We start from the raw sequence: 12,157 nt of genomic DNA on the forward strand, positions 1-12,157 counted from the left end.
AATCTTCAAAATACATAATAAATTATGCAAAAATTGTATTTGCTTGTATTAAACTTTCAGTTTTGCTGAATGGAAGTTTACAAATATTATCATTAAAGCTTCCTTCATATTTCAAATATAAGTATTTATATATTGATTGCACTTAAGCTTGAGGTGAAAATGTACCCAGGTGAATATATACGTATATTATATATAATATATAATTATTATGTAAATACATGTATCACATAACTTATATTCAGATAATGATATGTGTTGGAGAGACAGATCAGTCTCTCCAGTTAAGAGCACTTACTATAACTACTTTTACAGAAGACCTTGGTTCAGTTCTAAGCACCCAAGTTATAATGCACAACTGTCTATAACCTCTAGTTCCATGAGCCAATCAATGCCCTTGTCTTCCAGCCAGTCACCTTGGGCACCAAATAGGGTATGCATACATACATGCAGGTAGGCACTCATACTCATAAGATAAAACATATTTTAAATATTGTGCTACATAAAAATAATTAAAGCGTTTTTTGTTTTTGTTTTTGTTTTTGTTTTTTTTTTTTTTGAGGCAGGATTTCTCTGTGTAGCCCTGGCTGTCCTGGAAGTCACTCTGTAGACCAGGCTGGCCTTGAACTCAGAAATCCGCCTGCCTCTGCCTCTCAAGTGCTGGGATTAAAGGTGTGCGCCTCCACCACCCGGCAATTAAAGCATTTTTGATGTAGTAAAATTACACATTGTATTCCTATTTCAGAGCTATGGACTTTTGCTGTTATATGCAAGCTCTAGATTATATAATTGTTTAATTGAAAAAGTGTTTTTTTTAAAGGTACTTTATGTATTTTGGATATTAGCCCTCTATTAGATGTTGGGTTGGTGAAGATCCTGTCTCAATCTGGTGGGTGCCATTTTGTCCTATTAACAGTGTCCTTTTCCTTACAGAAGTTTTTCAGTTTCATGAAGTCCTATTTGTCAATTGGTGATCTTAGAGACTGATCTATTGGTGTTCTCTTCAGGAATATCCCCTTGTGTTAATGTATTCAATACTCTTTCCCAATTTCTCTTCTATTAGATTTGGTGTCTGGGTTTATGTTCATTTCCTTGAATCATTTGGACTTTTTTGTGCTGGATGCTAAATATTGATCTATTTGCATTCTTATACATTCAGATCTCCAGTTAGACCAGGATCATTTGTTGAACATGTTTTCTTTGTTTCCCACTATATGCTTTTGTCTTCTTTGTCAAAAATCACATGTTCATAGGTGTGTGGGTTCATTTCTGGGTCTTCTATTTGATTCCATTGACTAACCTGTCTATCTCTGTACCAATACCAGGCATCTTTTATCACCATTGCTCTGTAGTACAGCTTGATTCCAAGGATAATGATGCTTCCAGAAGTTAGACTCCAACAAAACAAATAATACAATTAAATAAAAAGGTGGATAGAGAGCTAAACAGAGAATTCTCAGCAGAGGACACTTAAATGGCCAGAAGCATGTAAAGAAATGTTCAACATCTCGACTAATCAGGGAAATGCAAATCAAAAATGACACTGAGAGATTCCACGTTATACAAATCAAAATGGTAAGATAAAAGAATCAATTGATATCACATGCTGGTGAGGATGTGGTTACAGGTGAACACTTCTGTGTACCTGGTGGGACTGCAAACTTGTACAACTACTCTGGAAAACAATCTGGCAGTTCCTCAAAATGGAAATGGATCTACCTGAAGACCCAACTATATCACTCCTGGGTATATACCTAAAAGAAGCTCCACCATATCACAAGGACTCATGCTTCACTATTTTTTCAGCAGCATTTTTTGTAATAGCCAGAAACTGGAAACAACCCAGATGTTCCTCAACTGAAGAATGGATACAGAAAACGTGGTTTATTTACACAATAGATTACTACACAGTTATTTTAAAAAGTGCATCATGAATTTCGCAGGCAAATGGATGGACCTTGTGAATATCATCCTGAGTGAGGCAACCCAAACCCAAAAGGACATGGATGGCATGTACTCACTTATCTGATAAGTGGATATTATCCATAAAATACAGGGTACCAGTGATACATCCCACAGACCCAAAGAAATTAAACAAGAAGAAAGGCCCAAGGGAGAATGTTGAATTATACTTAGAAGAAGGAACAAAATAGTCATAGCAGACAGAGGGAGGAAGGCAAGTGTGTGGGCAAGAGAATGGGGTAGGGAATAGGGGACAGGTGTAGGGAGAGACAGGAGAGAGACCCAGAGGGTGAAGAAAACTAATGGAAATCTATAGTTGCTAGGTTGGGTGGAATCTTTAGGAAGTCCCAGAGACCTGAGATCAGGGAGGCTCCCAGGAGTCAATGTGGGTGACCTTAACAGAGATACCCAACAGTGGGGACATGGAACCTGAAGAGGCCACCTTCTATACCCCAGCAGGAACCCCAGTGGATGGATAAGGACACCAACCCACCCACAAAACCAATCACTAGCCCAACTATTTGTTTTCCCATGGGATGGGTCTCTAGTTGGCCTGGCTATTGGCTGGCTGAGTCTTTGCTCTATCCACTATGCCTTCATTTTTTTGTAGGGATGATAAATCCTATGGGCAAGCATCAATCCCTGTCATTATTAATGATATTCCATTATGCTTGCAGACAGAAGTCTAGCATAACTCTCATTTGAGGGGCTTTATCCAGTAACTGACTGAAACAAACACAGATACCCACAGCTAAATATTGGACAGAAGTTGGGACTCTTATGGAAGAGTTGTGGGAAGGGGGAAGGATAGAAGTCCCTGAAGGGTCTGGGTTCCCCACAGGATGACCAACAGTATTAACTAACCTGTACCTTTGGAATCTCTCAGAAACTGAGCAACCAACCAAGAACACACACGAGCTGGAATGAGTCCCTGCACACATATGGAGCAGATGTACAACTCCAACTTCACATGGTCCCCCTAACTACTGGAGCGGAACCTCTCCCTAAAGCTGTAGTCTGACTGTGATGTTTGTTTCTCAACAGGGATGCCTTGTTTGGCTTCAGTGAGAGAGGATGCACATAATGTGACAGACATTCCATGTGCCAGAGTGGAGGGGATAACCCAGGGAGCTCATCCTCTCAGAAAAGAGAGGACAGGGATTGGGGAAAGGTCTCTTCAAGGGGGAAACACGAAGAGGATATACATAAATAAGGTCAGATAGGGTTTTTTTTTTTTTACGTATTCACTTTACATCCCACCCACTGCCCCCTTCTTAGTTACCCCTCTCCTCTTTCCCCCTTCCCCTTATCCTCTGAGAGGCTGTCTATCCCTGAGCATCCCTCTACCTTGGCACTTCATGTCTCTGTAAAGCTAGGATGTAAAACATCCTCTCCCACTGAGGCCAGATAAAACATCCTAGCTAGAAGAACATATCCACATATAGGCAACAACTTTTGGGACAGTCCCCACTTCAGTTGTTTATTCCAGTTATCACATGAAATTCAAGCTGCACATCTGCTACAAATGTGTGGGGAAGCCCAGGTCCAGCCCATGTATGTTCCTTTGTTGGTGGTTTAGTCTCTGAGAACCCCAAGGGTCCCAGTTATTTACTCTGTTGATCTACTTGTTGATTTCCTATCACTTTCAGGGCCCATAATCCAAGCTCTTTTGGCTGTTTGGCTATGGAGGTGTCTGTATTTCTGTCAGCTATTCAGTGGAGCCTCTCAGCACAACTTGCTCCTGTCTACAAGCATAACAGAGTATAATTAATAATGTCAGGGATTGATGATTGCCTATGGGATGTATTTCAAGTAGAGCTAGTGACTGCTTGACCATTCCTTCAGTCTTTGCTCCATCTTTGTCCCTGCATTTCTTATAGACAGTACAATTTTGGGTCAAAGGTTTTGTGGGTGGGTGGGTGTCTCTATTGCTCCACTTGGGTTCCTGCCTGGCTACAGGAGGTGACCTCTTCAGGTTCTATAAGTAGTGAGTCACAACTAAGGTCACCCCAGTGATTCTTGGACGCCTACATTATCCTGTCTCTGTCTCGTCCTAGGGATGCTAATTTTATTTATAAACAAGTACTATCTCTGCAATTAACTAACTGCATGATTTAAATCTTTTCTAAAAATTCAATTTCATTTTCAGAAAAGCATATATATTAATTTGCATATAGTAGAATTTACAAAAATTAAATTTCATCATCTCAACACATCTGTGACAATGTCTGACATCATATTTTGAGATTATGTTATGCTTCAGGCATTAAACTAGATATACCACACACATAGAAAACACTTTACTTAGCACACAATAGGAAAGGTCTGTTTTTACCTATTATTTGATGATTATTAGGAATTAGTCCATTTTAAATTTGGATTTATAGTTTAATCCACAGATAGCTGTCAAGTATTTTTAAATCTTTGTTGCTTTTCCATTGGTGTTTTAATGAATGGTTTATAATCATTTTCTGTACCTTTTCCAACTGATAAAATGTTCATTGATTCACTGATGTACAATGGCTGCCTGTCATGCTTCATTATGAATCTAAACGCAGTGGCCCAAGAGGGAAACTGACTCATTAGGACTAGCCATAGGTGAGTTGTTATGTATATGAAAATCACTATGGTGATCTGTGATTCTCTATGACTATTCTTCCTCTAAGAACAATATATTTTTGTACCTTTGTTTGGGGTTCCTGAAAATAAAATATTTGATAAATATTCAGCTAACTTGCCTAAACTCTCATAAGGCTTTCAACACTGCAATATTCCCACATTGTATATGTTCACATAACTACAAAGAACTAACTGAGACAGTCATAAGTATTTAAGGCTCATTTTATTTTGGGGTCTGGGAAGTTCTGTCTCAAGATCAGAGGGACCCATTTTCTTTGGGTGTTATATAAGGGCAGCATTTTAGGTTGTTATTTTAAATTTAATTGTTTTGTATTTTATTTGGGGGGCTACCTTTCATTTTAATTTTGCTAGCTTGTGGAAATACAATGGATTTCTGTGTATTGTTCGTATCCTTGATCTTTTATAAAAATCATTTATATAATGCGATAAATCACATTTTGTGCATATTTAGAATGTTCTATATGTGACGTTATGTAGTATGCAAATACTGTAAAATTTCTCTTTTAATATGAATGCATTTTTCTAATCTTTTCTTCACTAATTACACGGGATCAAATTTTAGCATTATTTTAAATAGAAATGGACTTTGTTTTTGATACTAGGGACACAGATTGCAGTATTTTGCCACAAAACATGTTAGCTATAGAAATTTGTTTTACATGCATCCTTTGTTAAGTGTAGAAAGTTCATTTTCATTAGTAGTATTTGTCCCCATGAAAGGTTGTTGAATATATATATATAATTTAGTGTTTGTTTCAGGAACAAAATTGGTGTAGAAGAAGGGGATTTATTATATTGACTTACATTTTTGTGCTGGTTTGTCTGATATTGTCTGTATACTGGGGAGTATGAAAACTAGGCATCTCTACAGTCCCCCATACTTTATGCCTTAGAAGTACCCAGCTAGTGCTGAAGGCCTCTAGGATGACAGCAGCATTTGCAACAACAGAGTAGATGAACTCACAAGCAGGAAGTGAAAGCAGGCAGGCAATAAGAAGCACTACTTACTTTGCCCCCAGACTTATGTATATGTGGGCTCCTGGAAGGTACTGCTCCCTCTGTGGTAGCATCTTCCACCCTTCAGGTAATTCTTCCAGGAAATATTCTTACAAATGAATCGTGTATCTTTTAATGGATTTGAAAGTGAATCAAATTGATGACCAAGAATAACTACCACAGAATAATAAGCAACCATAAATTGCTAAACTATAGTTATTATTTATACTACCTCCTAGTATTTTTGAAGAATATCTATATTTTAATGTAGAACTCTGGTTTATATTTGTCTTAATGTGATAATTATGTCTGGATTTGTTAACAGAACAGTTCTAGAAGTCAACATTTTGCAATATTTGATTTTACTGTTCATTTATTGGTTTTCTATGGCAGGAGAGAACTGGGATTGGAGAACATTTAGGAGCAAAGTAGAAACCTAGTGCAATGTAAATAGCATTGCATCTACAAGGATATTAGTGAAGATTCATACTAATGGGGGACACAGGGCATGAACAGGCCATCTTTAGTAGCCATGCAAGGGCTCATGTAGAGGGATTGAGACACCAACCCAGCCACAAAACCTCTAGCCTACAGCTTGTCATGTGTCCTGGTTGTGCTTGAATTAGAGATTAGCCTAGTTGTCATCAACTAGACTTAGAGAGGAGCAGATACAGAATCCCACAACCAAATATTAGGCAGAGCTCACGGATTTCAACAGAGAAGCTAGAGGAAAGATTGGAGAATCCAGAGGTATCAAGGACACCACAAGTACACTGCCTTCAGAATTAACTGACTGGGACTCAAGTGGGCTCAGGGAGCCTGTATGGGTTTGACCTAGGTCCTCTGCATGTACATTATGGTTCTGTACTTTGGTGTTTTCTGGGATTCTTAACAGTGGTGTGGGGCTGTCTCTGATTCCTTTGCCTTCCTTTGAGACCCATTTCCTCCTAAGTGAAAATGATATGTGATTGAAGAAATAAAAAGGAATAAACTCATAGGCTGTGTTAAAAACTTACTAAAAGATTTTCTTGTCTATATAAGGGATACATATGAATATATTTTTTCCTTCCAATTTAGATGTTTTATATATTCAAGAGTAATATCATTGCTTCCAAAATGTTTTTAAGAAGGAAATCTAATATTTGAGAGTTCTTAAACAGTTTTTCTAGGTGACAAGATAGGTGTGATTGTAAAATGAACATTGAATACACCACCATAGAGTGAAGCATCTGTGATTTTAAGACAGTTTTATTTTCCTTTTCTCAGTCAGTACTGTATGTTTCTATGTTCTGTGCAGTTTTGTCCTTTGGCAAGAAATGCATTCTTTATTTCATTTTAAAATGTGTGAGTTGAAGTTCGTTGACGTTAGAGAAGACCCTACTACTGTCATCTTCTCAGATCAGAACAATTTCTAACTGGTATTAAATATCCATCCTCATGCCAACAGATAAGTAGAGTTCTCACCCCTCATCAAAGAAACTTATCTATGTAGCAGAGACCATTTCAGATACCTGGAACTGGTCAAAATAGAAGGAACAACTGGCTGTGAAATGCTTAGATCCAATGGATACTTTTACAAAATAGCCCCTACTTTGGATTTGGGAGTAGTGGTAGCTATTGTTAAGAACCAGAGAAAAAGAACTTCTGCTGTAAGATTGTGCCTTATAGGTATGACAGGGCAGTTACACCTATGAAATCTTATGACTATATGACATATGAAACAATTCATGATGATACCATTTGACATACCAACATGGGAATGGGAAATTCCAATTTTCCAAGGAAAGTTTATGAGCAATTAATAACTGCTGAGATAAACAGTCTTCTTCTGATAGTTTATCCAATTTCAAGTATTCAGCCTTAAACATGTGCATAAATGCAACACTAAATGGCTTTTATTTTCCTTTTCTTGTATTTATTATTAATTTATATATCTTATGAATATATATAACAATAATCAAAGAATAAAGGGCAATGAGTTTGAGAAGTGGGGCACACAACCCCACTTAATAAGTGATTTTTTCAATGTTTGTGAGATATTTAAATGCATATCAGGTGAGACTATATCTAGAACCCTGATGATCAAATATATATTTATAAATTGATCAATTAATTTTGTAATCATAATATAACTTACAAAGGAAATAGGGAATTAACTATAATTACTATTTAAACTATATGCAGTAAAACATGAGGAAAAATTCTCCAGTGGGAGATAGGAATGTATTCTTTTTGGGGGAAGGAGGGATGCAACTAAGATCTATGAGTAAGGAAATTAGATTAGTCATTTAATAGCCTTTTGCCTGATTAAGCATATGTGCAATACACTGTCATTAGGGTGAATATCACCAATACATGTGTAATGACTTTAAATAAGCAGCAGAATTTGTTTGATATATTCTGAAGTTTTCTGGAGATTCTGAAAATTTCAAGGAGATTAAGTTTTTCATGTCACACAGGTAAAGGATGTAAAAACATTAATGAAATCGTTACATTTAAGTCCAAAATTAATTTTATGAACCATGTGCAGAATCAGTAGATAACTGAAAAGTGCCTACATTTTGGCTTTATTTTATCCTCTGAACCCTATCTGTGGGGAAGAGAAGACTTAACTCATACCCTTTTCTCAAGAGTCCTATTTATAAAATTAAAAAAACAGACAGCTACAAGAATATCAATTGATGGTTGTCAAACTGTTGAGGTACAATATTTGCCAATAAAGGTATTGAACATTATTCAACATGACACTCTAGAGAAGCTCAAGTAGCCTAGTATGCCTTTAGCTTAGATTTTTTTCCGAAAGATGTAACTTGGGATCTTATTGCAAGGTATATCTACATTATTCATTCATTGTTGGTGTTCCTCAAGAAATGTAAAGGAACATAATGATCCCAAGAAATATGTGAAGTGTGCTACTAGTAATTGAGATAATTGAGATGTATTTTGAATAATTTGAATTACCTAAAGAAACCTGCTTGTGATGCAATTTTAGTCTCTCATAATTCATAACGTTTCTATAATATTTTTGTGTTCCTACTAATGCTTCTGATATTTTATTAGCAGACTAGAAATTTTAATGTATTTTATGAAAGGAGGGAACACTTTTTCATACCTTGATTTAGGATCAAATGAATGCAACCATCAATGTAGATGCAACTTTAAAATAAAATTATGTTGCAATTTATGTTAGTACTGTGCAAGAGTAAAGATAGTAGAATACAAAGATAAAGCACTGACTATAAAATATCTTCCATAGACATAACTTATATTTTTGAATATTTAGGGTTAGAAACCCATTGGAAAGCATCAGAAAACTCTTTTAGAATACCTGCCTCTTTAGCAAAGAGTTTATTCAATGAATCATGCTTACAACTTCAAAGGATTATTAGAAAATTTCAAGTGGACAGAATGGTGCTAGCTCCTATATGAAGGGCTGTGAATTAACCTAGTATTATGTGAAAACATTTAAAATAATGCAAAGATGATAATAACAATACACACAAAAATCTCAATATATGTTTAAGTCAGCCCATGTCTCCCATATTAAAAATGCTTGACAAAAATGATGAACTAATTAGAATAAGCACTGTTATAACAAGCCTAGGCTTTGATGACTTGTAATTTATTTTAAAGATTAGGCTACAGAAGTAGGTCTACTCATCTACAAGCAGTGGCACAATTACTGAAGGGCCTGAACACTGGAAAGAGTATATGAGCTAATGAAATATGGTTTTTAACCTAGATTGTGATTAGAATTCTAATCTATCCACTGAAGGACCTGAGATCCTAAAGCTACCTACAAATTTCTGTCTTATATTAATTTACCTTTGACTCCATTTAGTCCCTTTCTTCCCCTTTCTTGCTACATATTTAAAAATTACAAAACACTTGGAATTTGAAGAGTATAACTCAACAATATTTCTTTACACAAAGGAAGTGAGCCCAGTGTAATATTTACAGCACCAATTAAGCAGTAATTCCCCAGAACATCTAAAAGAGAAGATGTGTATCTATCTATAGATTTGTGTAAAGTGCAACAACTAGTTTTCATCATTTTTGGTTGTACTAGATTGAACCTAGTTCCCTTGCTAGTTAAATGTTAAAATATACTTCCATTTCCTTTAGTATCTTCATTTTGAAACAGGATCTCACTTAGATGCTTAAGCTGACATTAAACTCATTCTCTAGGCTTTGACTTCTCAATCCTCCTGATTCCATCTCCTGAGTGGTGGGCATTTTATACCTATAACACCAGACAGAGGTTAATTACCTTAAATCTATTTTCTGATTTAGAACTCACCACTGAAAGAGATGAACCTACAAATTACATACAAATCTCATGTAAGTTTGCAGATATCTTGTAACAATTATGGATGAATGCTCTAGTGCAATCAATGAATAAAATGAATATAAACAAACTTTTCCCTTTCTAAGTATGAGACACTTATAATTTCCTTTGGAAGTCTCTGAAGAAATCTTAAAGCCAAATATATTTATAATAAGATTGTCTCTCAAGTGTATATAACATAAGATCTAAATGGAATCCATTATGAGGAATTCTTAGTCTCATGTTGGCACCTAAAACATTATATAACCGTCTCAAAGTTTGTTTCCTTTTCCTAATGTCTTAATAATTTCCTCTCATCTTCAGAGTACAATTTTAACTTCTTGGTACCTACTACTTGCTTTACACTTACACACACATACACACACACACACACACACACACACACTCATACACACACATTTCCTACAATTCCTTACTACATCACTGCTTCCAGTCTCAAGGCATTATGCTTGCGGTTCTGTGTCTGGAACACTCTTTTCACATTCCCCACTGTTCTTTTCTCAACTATTCTCAAGTCTCTTCCACGGTGTCACTAACTCAGAAAGGCTTGCCTTGATATCATTGCCCAATTCTATCACTAGCTCCCACTTCTTGATTTTCATATTATTACAACACTAAACATTATGTAGCTGGTGTGTCTTTTCATTATAGCATGTACTTTAGAAGAATAAATATGGGTTTTTTTTTTGCTTTTGTATACTGAGTATATAGTAGGTTTTGAGCAAAGACATCTTTAAAAATAAATGTATGTAGGCACTGATGAGAGACTCAACAGGGTGCCCTTTGATGCATAGCTGTAAATGCCCTAAAATTTACTGTTCACATAGCCAGGTCTCTTTTTGTAAGAACGACCTAACATATCAGGAGTACTAGGTTTGGGAGGCATCAGGGAATGGGATGGACAGGTATTTGCTACAGAGGATTCATACCCTGGATATTTATCAAGAGAAAGGATATGAAGAACTGGGTGCATATTTGTTGGAGTTTGTGAGCCTTTGCCTCTTTTATGTCTATTATTATAATTCAGTGGTAGAGTTAAAGACAGGCTGTGCACTGTTTAGCTCCATGTGTTTCCTTTTTTTACCTAAATTTAGAACATAGCACCGTTTTTATATTTTAATGTGTCCTAATTGCTGTTATATTGCTGTGAAGAGATATAATGGTTAAAGGAACATATAAAATAAAAGCTGATTTGGGAGGTTTTAAAAACAGTTTCAGAGTGACAGATAAGAGAGTCTCAGGTCTGATAGATATGAATGTGAGCAATATAAGTGCCATTTATGGAGAAGAACTGCATTCCTTACAAAGTTATGCCAACATTTCCTATTATCCAGAATGTCCCTGAGCAGATGTGGCTAAAGATGGTGCTCTATCACCTCAGTATCTCTTTTATTTTATGAATGTTGTATATTTGGCCTTAGCACACAAGATCATGCTAGAGGACTGGTGAATATAGAATAGGACTATCTAAACAGAGAATGATAATCTCAGAACCTGGTTTTACCTGTCAGTTCTCAGGGGCCAAGATCTCTTCTGTCATTCCTCCACTCAATCTGCCTCTAAATTGCACTTACAGAGCATCAGGAACTGTGGTTAATGTATTAATGACAGTTACATGCTCTCAGATAGCAGTACAGAACACACTATGGAAGTGTCAGGAATCAAGGTGAGGTACAAATGCTGAATAGGCCCCAAAGACCAAAAACCCACCAAGATTGAAGAGATCCCAAGAAATGCAATCCCACATATCCCATTGAGGGCCTTGGGGCCTGAGATCTTGCCAATTGTCTGTGCATTGAGTATTTTTTCTCATATGTTTCTACCTGTTCTTATAGGGAAGGCCAACTAAAAAGAAAGCTGAACAGTGAAGCTCTGGGATTTCTCCTACCAAGAAGATCTGTAAGTTGTCTTTTCTTTTCAGAGCCACAAATGTTGAGAATTTAAGCTGAGATAATTTAATATATTTCTCTTCCAGGCCTGTAGAATCTCATCACCTACACATTTGATCATATTTCTACTTACTGCATCCTGTAAGAGTCGTAATGCATCGCCAGCAAAGGAGTATGCATCTCCATCTTGAGGATGATTTCCAGGATCCAAATGAAATGGAGGAATTGATGTTTGTATTGCTGCCCATTCCAGAAGAGGAAGAGGAGGAGAAAGAAGAGGAGGGAAAGCATGAGGAAGAAGAGGAGGAGGAAGAAGAGAAGGAAG

Source organism: Apodemus sylvaticus, chromosome X (genome assembly GCF_947179515.1).
Source record: "Apodemus sylvaticus chromosome X, mApoSyl1.1, whole genome shotgun sequence".
NCBI lineage: Eukaryota > Metazoa > Chordata > Mammalia > Rodentia > Muridae > Apodemus > Apodemus sylvaticus.